Source organism: Balaenoptera ricei, chromosome 7, assembly GCF_028023285.1.
Source record: "Balaenoptera ricei isolate mBalRic1 chromosome 7, mBalRic1.hap2, whole genome shotgun sequence".
Lineage (NCBI taxonomy): Eukaryota > Metazoa > Chordata > Mammalia > Artiodactyla > Balaenopteridae > Balaenoptera > Balaenoptera ricei.
This window is the reverse complement of record NC_082645.1, coordinates 89360331-89387028: the sequence shown is the minus strand read 5'-3', so window position 1 is coordinate 89387028 and position 26698 is coordinate 89360331. Positions and strand designations below refer to the sequence as shown.

Genomic DNA, 26698 nt, shown 5'->3' with positions numbered 1-26698 from the left:
GTGCACGCATACAAGTCCTTGATAGACGTGCTCAAGGCTTCACTGTGTCCCAGGGCCCTCGGAGAGAGGCCGCTGGACCTGCTTCCAAGGAAAAGCGAGCAGGGGTGGGACAGCACCGTAATTTTCCTCCCTCACTCATTCATTCTCCCATTCACTGGTTCCTGGAGGCGGTTCCCAGGGACGCGCGGAGGAAAGGCGGAGCGCGGGCGGCCCCCGCTGGGTGCGGTCGGGCGCCTGGGGCTGGGGGTGAGCCTGGCGGGCCAGGGGGCGCGGACGGCGGGCGCCCGGGAGGGGCGGGCTCGGCTGCCTGCGCCGGAAGTGAGTGGCGGGTGGCGGGTGGCGGGTGGCGGGTGGCGGGTGGCGGGCGGGAGTGGGGGGAGCGAGCGGTCGGGCTCGAGTCGGTCAGCCCGGCAGCCGCCCGGCCCTCAGCCCCGCCTTCTGCGTCTCGGCCCGACGCGGCTGCATTCGGATCCGCCGCCGCTGGGCGCTGCGGCCGCCCCGCCCGCCGCGCGCTCCGCCCAGCCCCCGCCGCCGCTGCCAGGGCGGTCGGTCAGTCAGTCAGTCACGGAGCGCGCGGCGCGGGAGCTGCGGACCCTCGCGGCGTCTCCGGAGAAGGAGCGCCGCGCCTGGGGAGGAGGCGGCGGCGGCGGCGGCTGGACGAGCGCGAGCGGCGGCTGCCCAGCCCGGGGCCGCCCCGGAGCCGGGCCCGCCGGGGGACCGAGCCGTTGCCACGGTGAGTGCTCAGCCTCGCTCTCGGGCCCGGCCAGGCGCGGGGCTGGGAAGCGTTGCCGTGGCTCCCGCCTCCATTTTCCCGGCGCCCGGCCCCGCCATCCGGGCGCGGTGCGGACGGCCGAGCCTGGGGCGGGGTCGCGGCCGCGGCCGCGGCCGAGGCCGGGGACGGGGCTGGTCGGACCTTGCCCGGCAGGCGGCCGGCCGGTGTTTGGGGGTCGGCGGGGCCTGGGCTGTACCCTGCGCCCCTGGGGGCCGCGACGGAGGGAGACAATGAGATGCAGGGCCGCCTGGGGAGGGTGCGGTTGGGCTTCTCAGACCCGGCACTGGTGACTGGTGGCCCGGGACCGCGGAAAGGAAAGGACTATTCCCCCGACTAGCCACAGAAACCAGTGACTCGGTGTCTGGGGTTCCCCGGGTTTCAGTGCTCCCCATCTTTCGTAAATGAGTTCAGTGCAGAGATTTAGGAAGGCGGGGCACCTTCTGTGTCTTCTTTCTAATTAAGCAGGCTGAGTAATTGCTCCATTGCTTTTGAGCCTATCTCTTCTGCGTCTGTGTGCATTCCCGCCGGAAATCCAAACTGCAGTTCATGCGGGGTGGGGGGGGAGGGAGGAGAAGGAAGGCAGTGTAATAGTATTAGGATGCCTTCGTTTTAAGACGGTTTGAAAGATGCGGTTTCTTATTCAGGCGGCGTCTTAGGGAGTCCCCGCGGTGTGAGCTGGAAACCGCGTTAAGTCATTGCTTGTAAGCATGAAGACGTGGCTTAGTATGAAATAAGAGGTTTGGGGAAGGGTGTAAGCGTTACATCAAATGTGACCTGTTTGTGTGTATCTCATATATTCTGTGGGAAGGGCAGTTGGGGAAATCTGAGCGAATTGAACGGTTCTTCACTTAGCCTCCAGATGAGGGTTGGTGTTGTCGGCAGCATTTGTCTTGGTGATGTGGAGAGCTGCCTCTGTGTGTGAAGTCCGCGGTAAAGGAACAGTAAAGGTTACCGGCTAGGGATGGGGCGTGATGGGGTTATTAAAAGGGTGGTAGTGAGTCCGTAGGAATATTAAATTCAGCAAGTATTTATGGAATACCTACTATCTGTTAGGCAGGGTGGGGGCCATAAAGTGAACAAGAATGCAGCATATAGTGGTGGAAAGAGCTTTTTGAAGCCAGGGAAACCAGGGGCGCTGTAAGCACTGGAATTGGCTGGTAGTGTGACGTTGGATAAGCTGTTGAACTCTCAACAGTACGGTTCTCTATCGGTAAAATGGGAATAACTAAGACCACCTGCTTACCTCCCGAGATGGCTGTCAAAGGATTAAATGAGATAATGTATGCAAAATGCCTAGCACCTTGCAGGGCACCAAGGTGTTTTAACAAATGTTAATTCCTTTTCTCCCTAGCCTACTGCTCCCGAGATTTTCTTGGGGGAAGGTGGGAGAAGAAGTGAATGTAGGTAATTGTAATGCAATGCATTATATAATAAAATGTTGAAGGAGAGGTGCAAAATGGGGAAGTGAAGAGGCGAGGGAATCATTCTAAATTGGGAGCACTGGGGGAAAATTCATGGAAGCTGTGGCATTTAAGTGGAACCTTTAAGGATGGGTAGGATTTCAGCTGATGTAGATGGGCAGGGTGAGGACATTCCTGGTAGAGGTGGAGGAATTGAGGAAGAGCAATGGGGGAAGGGCAAAATTAGAGACACGCAAAGGCTTTTTAGCTCTTGTTGAGTCTGACCTTCAAAGATTGTCTCTGTTATTTTGCTTTCTGTGTTGTGAATTTACCAGAAACCAGATTTAGTCTCTTCAAGTAAGTACAGAAATGTCTACAAAGCTCAATACATGATTTTTTGGATGAGACATTTTGTGGTATTTGGACTGCTTCTCTCTCCTGTTTGAATTTAATAAAGAATTATTTGTAGCTAGTTCCTTGTGATGAATAATAGTTCTATTTGGCAGAAAAGGCCTCTGATATATCAGAGTCAGAGGTCTTACTAAGATTATATAGTGAGTAACTGGCTGAAAGATATGGAGTAATGGGCACATATTGGGTGTGTCTCAAACTCTTGATCAGTATCGTTTGTTTTCACAAATATTTTAACACTTAATTTTCGGAAGAGGTGTTTTTAACCATTGTCTTTAACAAGAATTAAAATGGCTTTTCTTTTGGTTTTGCTACCTTTTGGTTCCCACCCCATGCATAATTATTTATTACATTAGCATGGTGGATGGCTATCACAATATTATTCACAGATTCTTGGACACACATTATAAAATCTCATGACTTTGCCTTGGTTCTGAAGTAGTTGAATGTCAACATTAGTATTGTTGATCTCAAACACTTATTTTAGGAAAATTAATATTAGCAAAACAAGATATGCGACCTCAAGCAAATCACTTTTCTTGGACTCTCAATTCCTTTCCCTATAAAGTGAGAAATTTGGGTTAAATCACTGGTTTTCAATCTGTGTTTTACTGAACTCTAGAATTTTGAAGAGGACCTTCAGAGGTTCTCCAGATGTTTGAATTTAATTGCATTAAAATTGTGTTTTAAACCCAGAATAATAAAAAGCAACTACTTTTTGAGATGCACTGTTTTAAGTGCTTTACATGTATTGACTTATTTCATCCTTGCTATAATCCTGTGATGTAGGTTCTGTAAATATGTGAAAAAACAGGCACAGACTACAGAGCTATAAAGTGGCAGAGCTGGGTTTGAAAGCAGGCAGCATAACTCTTAAGCTTGTGTTCTTAACTACATTCCTATATTGCCACCATAATAAAATAAATAACACACGCAATTTTTTTTTAATTGTGGTAAAATATACCACATAAAATTTACCATTTTAACCATTTTTAATTGTACAGTTCAGTGGTATTAAGTACATTCGCATAGTTGTGCACCCATCATCACTATCCATCTCTAGAACTTTTTCATCCTCTCAAACTGAAACGCTACCCATTAAACATTAACTCCCCACCCCCTTTCCCTCTGGCCCCTTGTAACCACTTTTCTACTTTGTCTCTGTGATTTTGACTACTCTAGATACTTCATATAAATGGGATCATGCAGTATTTGTTTTTGTTTTGTATCTGGCTTATTTCACTTAGCACAGTATCTTTTTTTTGAATATCAAATTTATTTTTATTTATTTTGGGGGGGCATAATTAAACCTTTTATTTTATTTTATTATTTTTTTAACATCTTTATTGGAGTATAATTGCTTTACAATGGTGTGTTAGTTTCTGCTTTATAACAAAGTGAATCAGCTATACATATACATATATCCCCATACCCCCTCCCTCTTGCGTCTCCCTCCCACCCTCCCTATCCCACCCCTCTAGGTGGTCACAGAGCACTGAGCTGATCTCCCTGTAGCACAGTATCTTTAAGGTTCATCCATGTTGCAGCATGAATCAGAATTTCATTACTTTTTAAGGCTGAGTAATATTCTATTGTATGTATATACCACATTTTGTTTATTCATCTGTAGATGGACATTTGGTTGTTTCCACCTCTTCACTGTTGTAATACTGCTCTGAACATTGGTGTACACATATCTACTCAGGTCCCTGCTCTCACTTCATTTGGGTATATACCCAGAAGTAGAATTGCTGGATCATATGGTAATTCTGTGTTGGATTTTTGAGGAACTGCCACACCGTTTTCTACAGCAGCTGCAGCATTTTACACTCGTGCCAGCACAAGGGTTTCAGTTTCTCCACATCCTCACCTCAACACTTGTCATTTTCTGTGTTTTTGATAATAGCCATCCTAATGAGTGTGAAGTGGTATCTCATTGTGGTTTTGATTTGTATTTTTCTAATGATTAGTGATGTCGAGCATCTTTTCATGTACTTGTTGGCCATTTGTGTATCTTCTTTGTAGAAATGTCTATCCAAGTCCTTGCCAATTTTAAAAATCGGGTTGTTTTGCTATTGTTGAGTTGTAGCAATTCTTTATATACTCTAGATATTAATCTCAGATCCATGATTTACAAATATTTTCTCTTATTCTGTGGGTTGCCTTTTCACTCTGTTGATAGTGTCCTTCCATGTCTAAAAGCTTTTCATTTTAATGATGCTCACTTCGTCTATTTTTTCTTTTGTTGCCTGTGCTTTTGGTGTCCAAGAAATCATTGCCAAATCCAACGTCATGAAGCTTTTCCCCTGTGTTTTCTTGTAAGAGTTTTATAGTTTTAGCTATTATATTTACCTCTTTGATCCATTTTGAGTTAATACTTGCATATGGTTTTAGATAAGGGTACAACTTCATCCTTTTGCTTGTGGATATCCAATTTTTCCAGCACCATTTTTGAAAGAACTGTCCTTTCCCCGTTGAATGGTCTTGGCACCCTCGTGTACATATATATAAAATTTTCTCACATTGAAAACAGTAGTGCTGCATTGGTTACACCTGCTTAATTGTAGAGGGGGGGAAGCATTCCTTAGAATAAAGCTTCTTTTACTATCTCTGATTATTTGTGAATTTTAAATGGGTAAGGAAGTAAGTTTTTCAAAAATTCAGTCCTGTGCATGTCTATTCATATAGAATTGTCTAAACAGTACATTACTATGGCATATAAACTGCGTTTGGTTAAATGACAGGCAAGACTCAAGCCCATTCCTTTGGGGGTATACTCATCCTGTGTAAGTCAATTTGTTTAGTAACAAATGAACATGTAACACTAAGTCCTGATATCATGTTACAGTATAGATGTTTTATAGCTCATTGCAAGTTTTAGGTTTTTCTTGTTTACCTTGTAAGCAGTTTTTAGATACTGTTACTAACTCAGTTTGAAAGAAAAAAATTCTTATTTAAAAAATTTCTCGGGCTTCCCTGGTGGCGCAGTGGTTGAGAATCTGCCTGCTAATGCAGGGGACACGGGTTCGAGCCCTGGTCTGGGAAGATCCCACATGCCACGGAGTGGCTGGGCCCGTGAGCCACAACTGCTGAGCCTGCGCGTCTGGAGCCTGTGCCCCGCAACGGGAGGGGCCGCGATAGTGAAAGGCCCGCGCACCGCGATGAAGAGCGGTCCCCGCACCGCGATGAAGAGTGGCCCCCGCTTGCCGCAACTGGAGAAAGCCCTCGCACGAACCGAAGACCCAACACAGCCAAAAATAAATAAATAAATAAATAAATAAATAAATAAAAAAACAAAAAAAAAAAAAAACAAAAAAACTGCTAACTCAATTTAAAAAAAAAAAAAAAAAAAATTTCTCAAATCAATTTAATTGAAGCATATCCTGGGACTGCAAAACAAACCATTAAAAGCTACTAAGAAAACAAAACAAACGCTGCTACCTACTTGCAACTACTTATCTGAGTGAAATAAAAACAAAATTTTGCAGAAGTAAATGGGTTGCTTTGGTGTCAAGACTAACAAACATCTCTAACCCTCATTTGTCTCTTTGAGTTTTTAATAAATTATATTTGAACATAAAATGGTATTAGCAGTGCTTTTGCAGTTATATGTATTTGCCATGCTGCATAAGATTTCTTCTGGAAAAGTTTTGTTGTGAAATATTAGAAACCCCCCAGATTATATGATGTCTTAGCTTCATCCTATGCTCTTATCACTGTTATTTTAAGATACAGTATTTACCACACTCTGGGGCAGATGTCTTAAAATACATCACTCATAACTTATAAATTGACTTTTTAAAACGTATATGTTCTGCTGTTCATAAAATGTATATTGTTACTCTGCTTTAGGCAGAGCTACGCATAATGGAGAAATCAAAGAAATAGGTATTCTCCCCTCCAAAATAGAGAGGATACTAGTTTAAGTGCAGGATACAAGAATCAGTAGAGAATGTAATTTAAGGGAGCAGAGTGTAAAAAGAAACAGAAGGGACTGGGGTTTGTTAGGCTTGGAAAAGAAGGGACAAGTCATCCCTTTACATGAGAAGAAAAGCAAGATTGCGTGGCCCATCATTGATGTCTTGTCATTTGTGTAGCACTAAAAATGTAAGCCCCCTGATGATGAATGGTGAAATCTGGAGAAAATTAGAACTGTGAACATATTGAATAGGCCCAAATATTGTAGAATTACAATAGTAAGTACAGGTTTTTAATTGTACTTGAAAATTGAAAGCTTTTTTAAAATTTATTTTATTTATTTATTTATGGCTGTGTTGGGTCTTCGTTTCTGTGCGAGGGCTTTCTCTAGTTGCCGCGAGCGGGGGCCACTCTTCATCGCGGTGCGCGGGCCTCTCACTGTCGCGGCCTCTCTTGTCGCGGAGCACAAGCTCCAGACGCGCAGGCTCAGTAGTTGTGGCTCACGGGCCCAGTTGCTCCGCGGCATGTGGGATCTTCCCAGACCAGGGCTCAAACCCGTGTCCCCTGCACTGGCAGGCGGATTCTCAACCACTGCACCACCAGGGAAGCCCCTGAATGCTTTTTTTGAAATCAATTTTAGAATGATCTTACTAAGTTTGATATGTTTGAAGAAGAGTGTTAGCTAAGTCAGTACAGCAAAATAACTAGCAATGTGACTTGAAAATACAATATATTCTTTATGTATCACAGATTGTACGTGCCTTTCTCCATGGTTCCAAGCACAGTTTATTTTCCCTAATTTTTCTAGTCAAAATTCTACTCATCCTTTGAGTCCCAGTTCCATTGCCACACACCTTTGTGAAGCTGTTTGATACTAAGTAGAATTCATTGCCGTCCTCTTCATTCCTCTGGACCTTACTTGATTTGCCCTATATTGTAAATAATTGTATACTGTCTTAAATCCCCGATTCTGGAGTATTGGATCTAGTTTTACTCATCTGAAATGTCTCTCAGTCCCTTAAATATAATAGAAATGCAATAAAAACGGTTTTAATGAGGACTTCGCTGCGCAGTGGTTAAGAATCTGCCTGCCAATGCAGGGGACACAGGTTCAAGCCCTGGTTCGGGAAGATCCCACATGCCGCGGAGCAACTAAGCCCGTGTGCCGCAACTACTGAGCCTGCGCTCTAGAGCCTGCGAGCCACAACTACTGAAAAGCACACTGCCTAGAGCCCGTGCTCCGCAACAAGAGAAGCCACCGCAATGAGAAGCCCGCACACCGCAATGAAGAGTAGCCCTCGCTCGCCGCAACTAGAGAAAGCCTGCGTGCAGCAACGAAGACCCAACACAGCCATAAATAAATAAATATATAAGTAAATAAATAAAGGTTTTAATGAAAGGCATCATTTGAAGAATTCTTTATGGTTGGTGTTACATCTCCTGAAAGGATCCATAAAAATCTAATAATGTTTATTTTATTTATAAAGAACAATTCTTTCTCGCCTTATTTGGTTTATTTTATAATGTAACAAATGACTTTAGAGACTTGTGAAGGGAATCAGTGATCCTCTTTATCTGTGAATAGAGTTCTTTATAAATGTTAGTAATGGCTCAAAAACCTTTTTGTTTACCCTAAATTTTTAAAATAAATATTTGTTTTTTAAAGCAAGCGTAATGAATACAGTGCATTATGTTTGAAAAATCTTGGTTGTACTGCTTAGTAATACAGAAATTCCAAAGTCTGGATCTTAAATTTGTTTATTTTGGTACTTGGTTTTAATGCTTGTCTTAGCTAAAAGGCAGCTCATGCAGGGACACGTACCCCAAAAGAATAACTGCCTCTTTGGCTGTACTTTCTAAATGGAGATACTCATTGTTTAATTTCTATCCATCAATTATGCAGATTTGGCTAGCAAAGTTTGCCCTTTCTGTGCAAACCAATGTGAGGATTTGCATTTATATGCTTTTAATAAATGTATTCAAAATCCAGAGAAACTATGTATGGAAGACATTTAAAGAGTTAGAAAATGGTTTCTCTGTGTTTAGAGTGTGCAAGTATGAGTATTCAAGATGACACACATTGACTTCTTTTGAAATACAGTTATTTTCTTACTAAAAAAATGCTTCATTTACCTTTAAGGTACACATAGATTAACTATGTTTTTATTTTTAAAAACAACTACTAGGTAGCATACTGCTAACCGTCACTTATCACAGAAAGTCAGCAAATTTAGACTTTTTGTGTGTGTGTGTGAAAGATAAATGCTTAACTCATCTTTAAATTTGACAACTCTTTTAAAATACTTTGCCATGAGACAACCAATAAACCTGTTTGGTGTAAAATACTTATGGTCACTCCTCAACTACATCAGCAACATTCTGTATCACTTGGTGCTCTTTCTGCTTGAGCTTCTCTTTTGCTGCAGTAGTTGCATTTGAGGTTAAACCTTACTTCCCCTGCCCCAACTTTCTTTTGTTGAGGTCAAAGCAGCAGCTTCATGAAGGATTAGATAATACAGTTTTTCCATAAAATATTGTTTCTATTAAGGAAATCATTTACCGTAAGAATATGTCTTCCCTGGAACACCAGTCTCTTGTAGCAATTTACAAAAAGGTGCGTTCTTTATTTCATTTTTGAAAAAGATTCCAGCAAATACTATCACTCTTCCCTCCAAATATTTAGAGTCACTTAGTACCAGAATACTTAGACTACTTTACATATATGATGTGTGACTGTCTGACAGGTGGCCATAATGAAGAGGCCAGTGTCGTTTTCTGTGTTAAGGATACACATGTATTATGTTGTATTACATTATATGGTACTTAAAATACATACGTGTATTAAGATAAAGATTAAATAGAACTCCTAATATGTTGTTCTTATACCCTAATGGATCATCACTCATACTTCCTGGGTTATAATCAGCTCCATTTTGGAAATCGCTCTACAATCTTATTGAAGTACTGTTGGTAATAATGAACCTTTTATATTAAGTTCCATTTCATAGTATATAATATACTTGTATGAAGCCATCTTAAAAATAAAGCACTTGGGACAAGACATTCTGATTTTCTTACTAATTACAAAGAAATGTTTGTGGAAGAAAAATAGATAAATTTCAACAAAGTGAGACCTTAATAAAATTTATTCTTTTTTTAAATATTTATTTATTTATTTTTGGCTGCATTGGGTCTTCGTTGCTGTGTGCGGGCTTTCTCTAGTTGCGGCGAGCAGGGGCTACTCTTCGTTGCAGTGTGCGGGCTTCTCATTGCGGTGGCTTCTCTTGTTGCGGAGCACGGGCTCTAGGCAAGCAGGCTTCAGTAGTTGTGGCACGCAGGCTTCAGTAGTTGTGGCACGCAGGCTTCAGTAGTTGTGGCACGTGGGCTCTAGAGTGCAGGCTCAGTAGTAGTGGCGCAGGGGCTTAGTTGCTCCGCCGCATGCGGGATCTTCCCGGACCAGGGCTGTAACTCGTGTCCCCTGCATTGACAGGCGGATTCTTAACCACTGCACCATAGGGAAGCCCAATAAAATTTATTCTTTACCACAATTGAAGTTATTAGCTTATTTTAGAAGCTTCAGTTTGGATTTTACATTATGCTTTCAGGAATTAGGATGAATTAAAAGTACCCATTTAAAATTTAATTTAGTAATTCAGTAGTGTTGATAGACATAATTTTTCCATGTCCATAGTGAGCATTTTTTTCCTCGAATCTCTAGCAAGGTAGAAAACATTTCCATGACTCTACCCTTTATCTTTTCCTTTCTTCTCTACTTCTGCAACTGCAGCCACAGTTGCTTCATCACAGATACATTTTGCCTGTTCTAGAATTTTGTATTAGTTGAATCATATGTATGTGTTCCTTTGTCTCTGACTTCTTGCCCTCAGCATGATGTTTTTAGATCCATCCATGTTATTACGTGTATCAGTAGTTTGTTTCTTATACTGTGGATTAATATATGCAATTGTACGAATATTGAATGTACGATAGATTTGTTTATCCAGTTTCCTGTTGATGGGCACCTGGACTGTTTCCAATTTGGGACTACTGTGAAGAAAACTGCCATGAATATTTTTATACAAGTCTGTTTGTGGACAAATGTTTCATTTCTCTTGGATAAAGGAGTGGAATTGCTAGGTCATACGTAGATGTTCCTCTTTTTAAAAACTTGTATTTGAAGAACAATATACACATGTATCATAAACGTACACTTCTACAACCTGAATACTCCTGCGTAACCAGAACATAGATGAAAAAGAAAATTACCAGTGTGCCAGAAACCCTCCTCATATTTGCTTTTCTATACGACTGCCCTGTCATGGGTAGCCACTGCCTTGACTCCTAACTCTAATTTTGCTGTAAAGTTTTTTGGTTTGCTTGTTTCTTTAAAAACTTTTTTCTACTTTATTGAGGTATAATTTCCACATAATAAACTGCACGCATTAAAGGATACTGTTTGATAAGTTTTCATACACCTGTGAAGCCATCACTGCAGTCAAGATAGGGAACATATTCATCAGCCCCCAGTTTCTTCACCTCCCTTTGCCAGACATGCTCCCCTCCACCTCTGTCTCCGTGCAACCTGTCACTGTAGATTAGTTTGAATTTTCTAGAATTTGATGTATGGAATCATACAGTGTTCCCTTTCAGTCATTCTCTCTCTCTAGTCTGGTTTATTTTTATGCAGAATAATGATTTTTTTTAACAAGTGTATACAAAAGTCTTTATTTTAACATTTAAAAGAAAGAATCACATGTTCTTTCCCAAAGCTTTACCAGACTGAACCATCTGATAAGTTACACGCACACAGGGACTTGGCAGGTTATTGCACAGCTTTTCAACGGGTTGAGTCAGGACCAAGTGGCCACCTTCCCCACAGCTGGGCTCTGAATAATGATTCAGAGAATAATGATTATAGATTGACATAACAGAATAATGATTTTTAGATCAATCCATATTGTTGTTTGGATTAAGTTCCTTTTTATTACTGAATGGTATTACATTATGTGTATATGCCACATTTTGTTTATCCGTTCACCTGTTGATAGCTATTTGGGCTGCTTTCATTTCTAGCTTTTTACTAATAAAGCCGCTATGACATTTTGTACAAATGGAGACAGATATATGTACACATATATCTTCATGAATATGTTTTTATTTCTCTTGGATAAATACTATGAGGACATGCTGAGTTATATAGGGTACATGTATTTTTAATTTTTTAAGGAACTGGCAAACTTTTCCAAACCTGTATCATTTTATGTGTCCAACAGCGTTATATGACAATTTTAATTACTCTACGTCCTAGCACTTGGTATCGTCAGTCGTTTTCATTCTAGCCACTGGAATGGATACATAGTGGTATCTCATTATGCTTTTAATTTGCATCTCCCTGATTACTAATAATGTTGAGCGCATTTTCATGTTCTTATTAGCCATTTGGGAAGTGACTGTGCAAGTCTTTTGCCCATTTAAAAAACTGGGTTGTTTTATCTTTTTTAATTTAGTTGTAGCAGTTCTTTATATATTCTAGGTACAAGTCCTTTATCAGATATATTTGTGAATGTTTTTTCTTAGTCTGTGGCTTCCCTGTAATTTTTTAGTGGTGTCTTTCAGATAGCAGAAGTTTTGATATTGCACTTCATCAAAATGATCAATATTTCCTTTTATGGTTAGTGATTTCTTTGTCCTAATAACTCTTGGCCCACACTAAAGTTGCAAAGATATCTCCCTATGTTTTTTCCTAGGAGCATTATGATTTTAGCTTTCACATTTCAGTCTGTGATCCATTTTGTTTATGGTGTGATGTAGAGGTCGAATCCCACCCTCCATCCCATGTTTATACAACATCTATTTGTTCCAGCATCATTTATTTTTAAAAAAAAAAGTGCTTTCCATTTTTGTCAATTATATCTCAGTAAAACTGAGGAAAACCCCCTTTCCTTTCCTCCTTTCCTACTTTGACATCTTCATTGAAAATATTTGACAATAAGTGTGGGTCTGTTTCTGTACTCTCCATTCTGCTACATTGATGTAATTCTCTCTTCTTTTGCTAGAACTACACTGTCTTGATTACTTAGCCTTATAGTGAGTAAGAAGTCAAGGTAGAGGATATCCCCCAAGTTCTTTTTGCAGATTGTTTTGATTATTTTAGGTCATTTGCCTTTCCATATAAATTTTAGAATTAGATATTGGGATATGTGTTATAATTAAATTGGATACCTAGTTCAATATGGGGAGAATTGGCTTATAACAATATAGTATCTTCCAATCCATTAACATGGTATATCTGTCCATTTATTTAGATCTCTAATTTCTCTCAGCAGCATTTTATATTTTTCACTTGGCATAGAATAAACACTGCTTGCTGTCCTATTTGTATCAGTTTTTTTTTTTTTTTTACAGCCAAATCATACTTTACACAAGCTTATTTTTATAAGTAAAGGTTTGGTATGGAGATTTTCCATTTGATAACCTTTATCTAATGCATAGATGAAGGGACCACCTGTTCTGATGTGACAGTGCTACAAATAGAGGAGACTGAAACATATCTTTAGAAACATTCAAGCAGAAGCTTACAGCTTTATAGTTATTGGCATAATTCTTTTGACTTGTATGGTTGTGGATATTAATATTTAAAGAGACTTATCTTTATTATCATAGCCTAGTATTTTTAGAATCAGAAGTAAAACAGAATCTTTATCAGTTTAATTGGGGCATTAGTTCTTACCAGAGGAGTTTGCATTTTGAGTTTGCATTTTGTAGTTTGCCTTTTTCTTCCCCCTTTCATTAATAATACTAATGGAAATATGCAACTCTCAGAAATGTATAAAGAAGAAAATAAAACATAATCCTACCACCCGGAACTGATTACAGTTAAAATTTTTGGTATATTTGCTCGTGTGTGTGTGCGTGTGCATGTGCCTGTTTATATAGCTCATTATAGTATGCATAATTTAGTTCTTCTTTCATATAAATGCTATATCACTAGCATTTTCCCATGCATTAAATGCTTTATGAATAATTTACAACATCTGCATTATAATCCAGGATGGACAATAAAACACACTTGAATTTACTCAGTTTTTCTTTTCTTGTGGAATATTTAGTTGCCTTTCCCCCTCTGTGTGTGTGTGTGTGTGTGTGTGTGTGTGTGTGTGTGTTTAATATTTGGCTTTAATGAGCATACTTGTTCACAATCTTTGTCCGTATTTTTAATGTCTTTCTAACATTGTTTTAAAGTCGGAAAAGTTTGAAACCGAAGTGTAAAATATGATAGACATCTACATACTCATCACCAGGAGTAATCATTGTTTATATTTTGCTTCAAATAATTTGTTGAAGGAGAAGTAACAGATAAAACAAAAATCCTCCCCAGATAACAATTTGTATTATTCTGGTGCATATTTTAGTGCATTTAACAAATGTGTGTCCATAACATTTTACTTATTACTGTCTGTGCTTCTGAATTTTATAGAAACAATAAATTATATCTTCTAAAATTTGCATATTTTACTCAACTGTGTGGTTTGAAATTATTAGTACTGGTTCTTGTAGATCCAGTTCATTCTTTTTATCAGAATAAGCCAGTTTTTCCATTCCTCTTTTGAGGAGGGGTAGTTAGATAGATAGGATGCCACAGTGAACATCCTTTTACATTTCTCCCTGTGCTTGTATCTTACATGTTTGGGCACTTAGAAGTGGTATTGCAGCATCATAAGGTGCATAATCTCCAGAAGGCTCTCCAAAGCGGTGGGGAGTATATGTCCCGACCAGCAATGTTCTCATTGCTCCACATCTTCCCCACCCCCTGGTTTTATCAGACTTACTGTTTTTGCCAACTTGGTGAGTACGAAATGGATAATATTTTTTTCTTTAGTATGTTTTTAGAAATATTGTTATTAGGATGGGAGCACAAGGTTCTGTAGCATATTCAGTGAAACTTTTTATCCTTGGAAATTGTATTCTTTCAAATATCCATTAAGAAATGTTTTCTAATCACACCTTAAAACTTTTAAAGAGTTTTGAAAGCATTGTTGTTTATGTTTATTCACAGTGGGGTATAAGTGTTTTGTCTAAAGAAGTATTATCTGTCCTGGCTATAAGACTGATATTGGAGAATTGCCTAAAATGCATTAACTCTATGTTGTGACATCTGTGTAGATAATTTAGATGATTATTTGGCTAACAGAACCCTTGACTGATTTAACTTCTTGTGAGCTTTTTGGGGAAACATTTAATTTTTTAAATCATGTACAGTCAAGTAAAAATGTAATATCCAGTTGTAATTTTTTTCATTTCAACAACTGATGACTGCTTATGACATGAGTAGAAATGATTTACTGTGGAAATTCTTAATGTATTATTCCTACAAAAGTTGTCTTCTCTAACCCTTTTCCCTACTGTGTGTGTATGTGTACAATAATAAACATTTCCAGTTTAAAATATTGTAACATGTAGGCACATTAATTTTAAAAGTAAAGATATAAAAGATGTAAAAGTTCTGTTCTCTGTTGGAGATTGTAATAAAACTGCCTGAAGGCAGGGACCATGTCTACCCTTTAAATAGCTGTATTCTCTGTGTTTTTCTGTACAGTGCCCGACTCATAGTAGTATTTCACTGAGTATTTGTTGGATGAATGATATTATTTCTTGCTAAGTAGTAATCTTAAGTGAAAAATAGCTGTACTTTTTTAGTACAGATAAACACAGACTTAATTCTGTGTGAACCTAGAATTCTGTCCGTATTTATTCTTAAATGGTAATATTTAAGCTTTGGTTTTTCTGGTCTTCTGAGTGAGAAGCATGCAAGTAATGGCAAAAAAGTGGTAGTTTTTATTATAAAGAAACTCAACTATGGATCTATTTTTAACTGAAAAAGAAAGCTAACTTTTTAGCCTAAGAGTTCACTTGGAGTCCCTCTGCATGATTTAGGTGTATTTTAGCCTGTGAACGTCCAGTTCTCTCTCCATGACTTCTGACTTTACTTCCTTATTGTCTCATCTCTCTGCTCCTGTATCTTTGCCCCTAGTCCTTGTGGGCACAAAGCTCTTTCCTTTATGAGCCAAGGGTCTCATAAATTTAGTGACTTTATTGACCATTTGGAGGTTTACAAGGGAGAAATCACATGATGTGTAGCCTTTTACTATCTTACAGCCTCTGCACCCCATCTGTGGCTACTTTCCCCAGCCAGCTCTTCAGACCTGCCACCATTTTTTTATCCTGTAGAGCTTTCTCAGAACTTTAGTCCCCCACTCTCAATGTATTTTTCACAAGGAGTAGCACTATGTTGTGTTGTCTACTGCTGTGCATTGGATCACCCCAGAACTTAGTGGCTGAAGACAGCAGCAATCATTTTATTATTATTTCGAATGGTTCTGGGGGTTGCCCAGGCTTAGATGGTTCTCACTGGGAATGTCTCATGCAGTTGCAGTCAGGGGCAACTGGAGCTGGATTCCTCACTTACCTGTCTGGTGGTTGAAGCTGGGACCTCAGCTGCGGCTGTGGGCTACTTTCTACACTTAGCCTCCTTCTGTGGCCTGGGCTTCCTCACAGCATAATGGTGGGTTCCGACAGCAGCTTTCCAAGAGAAACAGGAGGAGGAAGCTGTTAGCACTTTTGATGATCTAGTCCCCTAAGTCACTGAGCATCACTTCCTCCATAGTTCATAGGTCCTCCCCAGAGTCCAGGGAAGGGAACATAGACTTTACCTCTCAATAGGAAGAGTGTTAAGGCAGATTGTTGTGAGAAGAGCAAATGAGACTGGGGATATTGTTGCAGTCATTTGGAAACTATCATCTATCTTACTATATCAGGTAGGTTTACTGATCCCCAGCTGAAATTCTGATGAACAAAATTTCATCCACCTTCTTTTATCTGAAAAAATTTCATTACAGATGATGAGGAAGTTATAGATACGTTCAAATGCCACTGCCTTTAAGAATGAAGGTTAAAAAGTAATCTTTAACCCTGCTGTCTCTGTTCTTTGGAGCATTTAAAATGTACAAATGTGTGGACTCCATCCTAGTCTCCCAATAATTAGAATGTACTGGACGGACCTCAGGCATATATTAAAAGCTTCATGGCAACTTATTAGAGAGGCTTCAAGCCTTCTGCCTGTACTCCACGTGTATTTACCAGTGCCACACCACCTTCCTATGGACTCACTAACGTTTTGAAACGTCCCTCCTCTCTTTCTATTCAAAGTATATGATATCAACAGAAAACAGTGGTAGTCTATACTAGAGTGCTAAATAGTGTGATATGACTGTAAGTAAAAACACGAAATTTAAAAGAACATACATGCTGTAGTCATCAGGGCAGTTTCATGAGAGTGAACTTAAATTGGATCTTGAAAAATAGATGGAGCTTAGATATGTTTTGTATTGATTGGAAACTCTTCTACTCAGTTGGTTGTGAACATTATTTTTTTATTGAAGTATAGTTGATATGAACATTATCTTTAACCATTTAAACAGATATCTTGGAGATGGTCAAATGGATCATCTGGCTCTCAAATGTGAAGATTAAATGCAAAGGATCTCTTTTTGCTATAGTAGATATTTCTATTTTGCTTATCTGTTTCAGACATGGTTTAACAAAGTCAAAGGCATTCCTCCCTGTGACAGCCTCTGAAAGACTACTGTAGCAGTTTATCATTTTTTTCTATGCCCAAATTATTAAATCTGATTTTAAGTAAATCTGCCAATGGTGTTTAAACCCTTTTAAATGTTTTCATCAACCACCTCCTCAAATAGAGAAGTAAAGAAAGCATCATTGATAGAAGCTGGACCACAGTGAAAATAGGAAGCCCTCAGTAGATGTTACCTATACGCCAGACACTGTAGTCTTTAATGTAGATTATTTCATGTATGCTTCACCATAAGGATGTGGGATGATTTTACAAATGAGGAAACAGGTTTAGGAAGATGTAAAAGGACTAATACAAGTTCATGGAGCTATTCAGTATTCAAATCAGGTAATCTAATAACTGGAGAGCCCCAGCTCTTAACCAAATCAAGAAGTTCATTTTCTTCATCTGGGAATGCATATGAAACAGCGATGGAAGAAAGGACACCACTTAGCCACCTGTGGAATGACAAATTGCAACCAAGAATGTCTTCTTTTTTGTATATTGTGGATATGGCTCCAGTCATGTGAACCTTTTAGCTATGATCAAAAACAGTGCACCAAACTTAACACTACCTGACCATTATTAGATTTGGCCAATGTGGTGAGATGAGAATCACTGATATTTTGAAACCTCCCCCGCCCCCTTTTCTTTTTAACCCCACATTCTGTTTAGCCAAAACTTATAATGGTTAGGCATTGTTACTGGTTTCTTTAAGGTTGTAGGAAGATTAGTGAAGTTATTGGGTTTTATTTTTATTTTTAAAAAATTTAAATTAATTTTAATAAAATTTAAATTTTCTGTTTAAATTTTATTGAGAGGTTAATAAAGAACAGGTAAATGTTTTTTTATTTTATTTACTTTTTAAAATAATTAATTAATTTTATTTTTGGCTGCGTTGGGTGTTTGTTGCTGCGTGCGGGTTTCCTCTAGTTGTGGCGAGGGGGGCTTCTCATTGCGGTGGCTTCTCTTGTTGCGGAGCACGGGCTCTAGGCACGCGGGCTTCAGTAGTTGTGGCACACGGGCTCAGTAGTTGTGGCTCGCAGGCTCTAGAGTGCAGGCTCAGTAGTTGTGGCACACGGGCTTAGTTGCTCCGCGGCATGTGGGATCTTCCCGGACCAGGGTTCGATCGAACCCATGTCCCTGCATTGGCAGGCGGATTCTTAACCACTGCGCCACCAGGGAAGTCCCAGGTAAATGTTTTTAATCTTTCCTCTCTCTGAGACTTTCTTTGAACTTCAGTTTCCTCATTATAAAAAGATGGAAGTGATACCACCTGCTTTCCTGCTTTTTCAAACTAGAGCAGTGTACTCCCAGACTCCCCTAGGTGTGTCTGTGCAAGTGCACACAGGGTTAGGGATTCAGAGGGGTTGGGAATGCAGAACCATAGAATAAATGTCACCATTCCCCTGGAGCTCTAAATCTATTTGATGATAGGCAGTTGTAAACACTTTTTCTATTTTAACTTATAGAGCAGAATGTAAAATTAATACGAAATTTTAAGATAGTTGAATTCAAAATAAATTTTAGGTGTACAGCAAGCCCACTCCAGAGATATTGCTCATTCTGTCACTGGCAGCCACTTTTCATACTTCTTGGAATCCATATTTTGTTGTGCAGTAAGTCAAATTTAATTATTTCTTGTAATCATGACCATTTCTACTGTTCAGACAAATGAATAGATTCTGGGAGGTAAAACCGAAACCCATAAAAACCCTAAAAGTATTAAATTATTAGAAGTCAAGCACCCTGAACAAGTTCTAGACTCCTGCTGAGACTTCATTTGTGTTGGGAGTTCGGGTTGCAGAGAAGGTGGAAAAGCAAGCTCCCTCAAGCCTCTCCCTCCCCTTAAGCAGTATGCCTAAAGAGTAACTGGAAAAGAGGTGCTTTTCCTCTGGAATTAAGACTGGAGAGAGAAGACTGATGAATTTGAAGGGATTTAGAGTGAAGTCAGTAATTAAATAATAGAACTTCAATCAAGGATAGGTTGAGAAGGGTGGGGAGAGGCCTTTGGATTTAACTAGTCCTTTTTTTTCCCCAGACTAAAGAAATGAGGCCTAAGGATTTAAATGATTTAGCCCATAGTTTCTGCTAGTTAGTGGCAGAATAAGAATTTCCAGTTTCCTGACTCCTTATCCCAGCTGGCTTAGGCTAGGAACATCTTGCAGACTTTCCTTAAATGGACCAGCCTTTCAGTGTTATTAGATAATAAAGGTTTCTGCTCTTACTAATTCATATTTAGGGCATAAAAATGAAAGATTTACGTACTTGAGTTTTCTTGTTAGCCAGAATTTGTGTTAAAATGTTAGAGGATGTTTATTTAGCAACTATTGTTTAAACATCCCACAAACTCGTTCTGAAAATTTCAGTTAACTATAGACTCTCTCCTCTTTACCCAAAACTAATCTTGACCATCAGTCTTATTTATTTCCATTTTTGGCTGGTTAATGTCAGGAATAATGAGCCATCTGGTTGGTTTTCTGACTCCTGCCACAATAAAATACTAAGATATGCAAAGATGGAGGCAGAACTGCTGTATGTGGGATTTACTAGTAAAGTGATTTCTCCCCAACCTTGAGTTTCTATTCAGAATTCTGGTTAATTCTAAACATTTGTTTTAGCAACTGTATAAATTTTGGATTTTCATATGCAGGAATTTGGATTAGCTCCTTTCAAGGATACTGAGAGAGGGAAATGATGGAACAGAATGAGGAGAATCTAAAGCGATGGTATGTAAAGCAGGTTGCAGAACAGGATTACAGAATTTTAGAATGAAACCTTGGAAAGGAGAGAAAGGGATATAAAGGAGGTTGAGAGAAGAGATACATTGTGGTAAATGTACTGATAAACTTCCTTATACGTTGAATTGAATAAATTATTTGCTTAAGACTAGTTTGAGTTAGGTTTCTGTCACGTGCAGAAACCCTTACTAATACTCATTTAATTTTTTTTTTTAATTTATTTTTGGCTGCGTTGGGTCTTCGTTGCTGCGCGTGGGCTTTTCTCTAGTTGTGGCGAGCGGGAGCTACTCTTCCTTGCCGTGTGTGAGCTTCTTATTGCAGTGGCTTCTCTTGTTGAGGAGCATGGGCTCTAGGTGCGCGGGTGTCAGTAGTTGCAGCACAGGGGCCCTAGAGCGCGTGGGCTTCAATAGTTGTGGCTCGAGGGCTCTAGGGTGCAGGCTTGGTAGTTGTGGCACATGGGCTTAGTTGCTCTGCGGCACGTGGGATCTTCCCAGACCAGGGCTCGAACCCATGTCCCCTGCACTGGCAAGCGGATTCTTAACCACTGCACCACCAGGGAAGTCCCTCATTTGTTAATTTTTATAAGAGAGTCATATAACACAGCTGTTGAATCAGATCATATAATATAAAACTATTCTGCTGAAACTAAAATGCATTGTAGAATTTTCTTTTCTAAACCGTTCCTCTATTATAGAGAAATTAATTTTAAATGTGTTGGTTCCTTTTAAGTTAGTATTTTTGAGAGCCGGATAAATTAGCCATTTTTTTTTTTTTTTTTTTTTTTTTTTAAGAAATGCACCTTTAGCTTTGAGTCATCTTAAATTAGATGTCATCTTAAATTTTAAGTCATCTAAAATTAGAAATATTTAACAAAAAAAGTTGAAATTCAGATGAAGAATTGATTCTTTGGTAGTTGCTCTGGGGTGAAAAATGAGAACCATATGGTCTCTTTCTAGAAGCCTACAACCTAGTTGGGTGTGGAGGGTGATAAGGCAAGTGCACAAATAACCACCACACAATACAAAGCTGATTAGTGATAAATGCCATAGAGAGGTACAAAGTTCATGGGCCTCTCAGAGGAAGTAGTACCTAATTCTTCTTTTGTTTAGCACAGTGTTTAAACTTTTTTTTTTTAGTTTTCTTTAAGATATACACACATAACATTCACATTTTTAAAGTGTAAATTTCAGTGGGTTTTAATATTCACAGGTTGTGCAACTTCACCACTATCTAATTCCAGAATAAACTTTTTAAAAAATTCAAATATTTTTAGCTATGATATGCCCTCTAGTTCTCAGGCTCCACCACTCCCTACTGGTTTACATCTGGCTGCCTCTGGTCTTTATATTGGCCACCTGATTCCTGGAGGCATTTAAGTTTGCCTCCAGGCTTGAGGAGTTGTTTCTCTAGTTTCCTTTACCGTGGAAGCAAATGCCAGCATTACCCTGGGGTTGCAGGTGTGGGGAATACTGGCTGCTGTCTTGCTGAGTGAGCATCCTTTTCCCCACCTCTATCCCTTTTCCCACTCTACCCTCTGACTCCTCCAAGAATGGTCCCCACCTCTGCTGCAGCCTTTTGAGAGGGATGACTTCTATTGCCTTCGAGAGGGCTTCCTTGGAATAAAATCCAAACTGCTTTCCTTGGCTTACAAATCCTTACATGATCTGGCTTTTTCTTCTCATCAGACTAAGCTTTCTGTTCCATGACATAGCAAACTTGTAACCTCTGCCTGGAATGCTTTTCTCTCTGATCTTTGCATGTCTGATTCTGTTTTGTCATTCATATCTCATTTTAAATATCACTACTCAGAAAGGTCTTCCCTGGTCATTGAATCTAAAGCGGCTACTTGCTCACTTTCCACACAACCCTAATTTATTTATCACCACAGTTGTCATGGGTCTGACTTTGTTGCTGTTGTTAATAATTTTCTCTCTTCACTAAAATGTAAGTTCAGTGTTAGTGGGTCCCTTGTTTGTCACATGTATAACTGCATCCTGAGCTTCTAGAGCAGTGTTTGGCACATAGCATGTGCTTAATACGTTTATTTGTTGAATAAATAGTTGCTTTGAACTATGGCTCCTGCACTGGTTCATCTGCCAGTATGATTCCATTTCTGTCTTACAGAAATTTGCCAAAAATCTCAGGTCCTTTGATGCCTTTGCCGTCTCCAGCTCTCACTGCCTTTATGAGTTAATTCCCTTTTGTAATTGTTTACTGTCATTTCAATGGAATGAAGTGTATTCTGTCTGTCTTTTGACAGGTTGAGATGTTTCAGTCAGGTTGAAAACATGAACAACAGCCAAGTTAGGAAAGCATGGCTTGTTTTTTTGACAATACTAAGTAGTTTTGGTTGATTGAAGGGTAGAAAATAAGGTTGAGAATTTAGGTTGAGGCCATGTCAGAGAGGGTCTGAAATCATTTGATGAAGAGTTTGTACTTAATTCAGAATGTCCTGGGGAACCCTTGTGGGGTGTTTGAGCAGAATCATGACTTGAAAAGAGTTTTTAAGGAAGATTGGTCTGACAGTGATGTAGTAAAGAAGAGGGGTCAGTTAGGAAGTTACTAGAATAATCTGAGGATGATTCATTGTGAATCTGAACCAAGATAGTGGTCAACAAAATGAAAAGGAGGGCGAGGAGTTAGAAAAATATTTGAGCCTCCTGGTGCTGACACTGATAAATTTCTCAGTGATAATTACAGTTCAGCCATGTGACTTTTTTAGATGGATTGGTTGATTGTATGGGGAACTGTATTGAATATCTTCTGTCAGTAATGTGTTACAAATGTCTTTCTTAGAATTTTTACATTTGTGAGAGAGATGAAACAGAAAGCAGACATCTCAGCTTTGTTGAGTCGGGGATATTTGGTCAACTCTGGCACTTCATATCTCTGGATGTTGGCAAGAGGTCAGGGAATATGTTAATGAATAATGCAGGGTGGTACAAGTGTTTCACTGTTTAACTCCCTTTTTTCTCACTAAATGTAACAAAATTTTAAAAATCAAAACATCTTTTAAAAATCCCATCTTAAAGTCTATATTTAGCTTTAGCCTTATTATTTGATTAAATAGTAGTCTTTGATTTAGAACTGAATTCTGATTTCTTCCTGACCTACTTGTGATGTTAACCAACTTTTTTTTTTCACTTAGTTACTTTATTTTTACAAGTTTGGAAATGATTGTCTTTTGCCTCTGAAAGAATTATCTGATGAGTAATTATTTTTCTAAGATGTTAAGCTTTTATTTCCATTAAGTAAAACTAATTTTATGATGACCAAACTAACCTTAAAAAGTTAACTGAGTAAACCAGGCAAATGCAATTTAGGAATGGTAACACATGCATACATAATGAAAACCATATGTTGGAGAAATATGCAAGTGTTTTTTAGGGTTGTTAGGTTAAACTGCATTATTTTATTTGGTAAAAATGTTTTCAACCTATGTTTTTTTCTTTACGTTTATTTTTGAATTTTTAAAAACTCACGCTCTGTTTTCCTAACTCAACTACAACTTCCTGAGGGTAGAGAGACTGTTCTTTCTTTTCTTTATCTCCCCTGCCTCCCTTCTCTCTCTTCCTTAATTTATTTTGATATAATTTTAGACTTACAAAAAAGTTGTAAGAAGAGTACAAACAACTCCCATATTCCTTTTACCTAGATTCACCTACTGTTTACATTTTACCTACTTATCATTACTCTCTCCCTATATACATATTTACACACACACACACACACACACACACACACTCACACACTCACACATTTTTTTCTGAGCCAGTTAAGGATAAGTTGCAGACATTATGCCCCTTTATGCCTAAATTCTTTAGTGTATGTTTCCTAAGAATAAAGATATTCTCTTATATAACAGCAGTACAATTATCAAAATCAGGAAACGTTTCATTGATACAGTACTATGATCTAATCTATAATCCATAGTCAAATTTTGTCAGTTGTCCCAAAATTGTCCTTTATAGCTCTGTTTATGCACTTAACATTTTTTCTCTGGGTCCAGGATCCCGTCCCAGTATCAAACACTGTATTTAGTCGTCCTGTCTCTTTAGGTTTCCCTTAATCTGGAACATATCTTCGGCCTTTCTTTGTGCTCTTGGCCATTACATTTTTGAAAACTACAGGCCAATTATTTTATAAAATGGCTCTTATGATTGATTTAGTAATGAATTTTTGTCAGGAATACCACAAAATAATAATGTGTCTTCTCAGTGCATCATTACAGGAAGCATAAGGTTTGCCCCAATATTGATGTTGTTAAGTTTGATAACTTGGTTAAGGCAGTCTCCCTCCAATAATTTGTGGGGCGATACTTTGAGAATATGTAAATGTCGTATCAAATATTCACCCACTAGTTTTAGCATCTATTGATGGTTCTTGCCTGAATCAGTTGTTATTGCAGTGGTTGCAGTGGTGATCTGTCATTTCTTCTATGTTAATTAGTTGGCATTCTACTGTAAGGAAGAACTTTCTCCCCTATTATGTTTATTTATATCAGTATAGATTTATGGATTCTTGTTTTAGTCAATGTGTTATACTTTTTTCTGTCATAATTTATTTTGATGCTTAAATTGTCCCAGAATAGGCTCCTGGACACCCGCCCACCCCTCTCCCCCCCAGGCTTGCTCCTGTGTCCTTATGACATGTCCCCATCTTTATTGAGCAGTTTTTGGCACTAGATGTTCTAGGGGCTCATCTTGTTATTTTCTCTGCCCCAGCCCTGGAATCATTACTCCAAGGATCTCTGGTGACTTTTTGGGTAGAATATGTATTTAGAAACCAAGAACTGGGAACTAGGTATTCTAATTGCTACTGGGGTGTTACTGCTACGAGGCCCTTTCAGTGGACATACCTATAAACACACATACACATAATATCTGCCTTTATTTCTACCCCTCCCTTTATCTCTATCTGTTTAAAACCTTGAGTTCATACTGATGATTCAAAATCCAATCCAAATGGTTTCTCTGCTGCAGGCTACAGCTGTCTGGCAGTCTCCCTTATCCCCCAAAGTATGGGCTGCCTTGAGGGGCTGCATTTCCTGCCGTGCATTTGCCTGTCTTACAGGAGAATAGGGCAAAAGTGGAGAAAAACAGCAGTCGACCATCACCCTAATGAGGCTTTCAGTAATTTCAAGACAGTTTCTCCTACCCAAGAGAGTAGTAAAGTTGTAGCCTCTACTTTCAGTTGAACCTGAGAGTGCATGAACAGTATTAGCCATCTCCAAAGATAACTACATACTTATGTAGTATAGCAGGAAAGGTCCCAAGTGTGGAGCAAGATGAATATCCCTGGAAGCAGTTGTGGAAGCCACACCTACACACCCACACCCACACCCACACCCACACGCACATATGTATATATACTGTATTAGTTTCCTAGGGCTGCTGTAACAAATCGCCACACACTGGGTGGCTTAAACAACAACAGAAATAATTTTCTCACAGTTTCTGAAATCGACTTGAAAAGCTGGAATATAAATGAAAGAATTTTACACTTATTATTTTTTGGTTTTGTTTTTCAGTTTTTGTTGTTTATTTTTTAGTTGCCCTGTGATTTCAGATTACGGTTTGTGGTATACTGTGTAATAAGTAATTATAAAATTGATCATTAGAACATCTTATTTCTGGGAATGGTAGGAGTTTCTTTGTAGAACATTGAACTAAGATTGTTTTTTCCACTTAGATAAGGAGTTCCTGTTTGGGGTTTAGTAGATTAAGAATATCTAGTATTATGAAAATCCAGTATAAATAAAAGAATGAATATGGTTCATCCTGTTCAAAGAATTCCTTTACTAGGGGCTGTGTTTAAGTGCTTGATAAACATTAAACATTAAATCAACAGAATTGCCTTTGATTTGACTTTTAGCTCTTAGGCATTATAACCTCTGTCAGCTGTTACAAGAGCTCTTGCTTGTTTTTATGCTTCTTTATATGATCTTTAGTTACCTCACAGTTAATGTACATGATAGTGAAGAGGATGTGTTAGTTACATCCTGGGTTGTCAAAAAACAGAGACATAAATAGAGGAGTAGATATAAGGGTGTGAATCACCTCCCCAAGTATTTCTCTTTCCTCTGAGTAAGGAGGGGTTCACAGTGGCTGGCCCAAGAATAGTACATCTCTGTATTTATTAGGGAGGTTCAGTTCCATGTGGAAACTTTACAAAACTTAGTTCCAGGTGTCAGCTCATTCCCAGAGGACCAGGCCATGCAAGTTCGCTCATGGCCAGTGAGTTTACTGGGCATCCTCCTGCAAAGGCTTTGGATGATATAGTACTTTGCCTCTTGTCTCTTTCAACACTTAGGAGACGGTAGCTTCCTTTATGCACAGGCCTACAAAAGGAACTTTGTTCTTAGAGAATTTGTTAATCAAGATACCTCTATGTTTACCACCTTTCCCTGTAGTTAGGATTAATGTTCTCTGAAGTCATGGAAGGTATTTTTTGCTTTCTTTGTATCTTGCATAATGCTGTTTGTAGGCAAGGTGTTTTGAAGTGTTGGACCCCAAGTAGAACTTGGGCCTTTTCTGTTGAGGGCCACTAACCTCCAGAAAAAACTTAAGTGATTGGCTATACAGAACTTTTGATTTCTTTTTTTAAACTCATCTGATTTATAAATTAATAACAAGCTATAAAATGATGTTTAAGAAAAGGTTCACACTGGAAAAGGATCCTCAAATAAAGAACCTAGTGTGTTCATAGAACGTAGATATATATAAATAAAAGAAACATATCAAGCATGGGAAATTTAGAATTGGGGGAAAAATCAGTTTAGGTTCTCACTTTCACATTTTGTGCAAAACTAAGTTACCTATGTAAA

The 26698-nt window shown here is 39.0% G+C and overlaps 1 protein-coding gene across 5 annotated transcripts in view; it reads left to right on the top strand.

Moving 5' to 3' along the window:
* Nucleotides 1-239: 239 nt before the first annotated feature.
* Nucleotides 240-26698, top strand: part of RAPH1 (Ras association (RalGDS/AF-6) and pleckstrin homology domains 1) — an 88639-nt gene continuing 62180 nt past the window's right edge. For 3 of the 5 annotated variants that reach the window (XM_059928506.1, XM_059928511.1, XM_059928510.1), the window contains exon 1: nt 664-733. The gene's annotated coding sequence lies outside the window, so the exon portion shown is untranslated. Of the gene's footprint in view, nt 319-663; nt 734-1409; nt 1474-26698 lie in introns of those variants that run through there. The other 2 variants (XM_059928509.1, XM_059928508.1) reach the window with 2 other exon arrangements.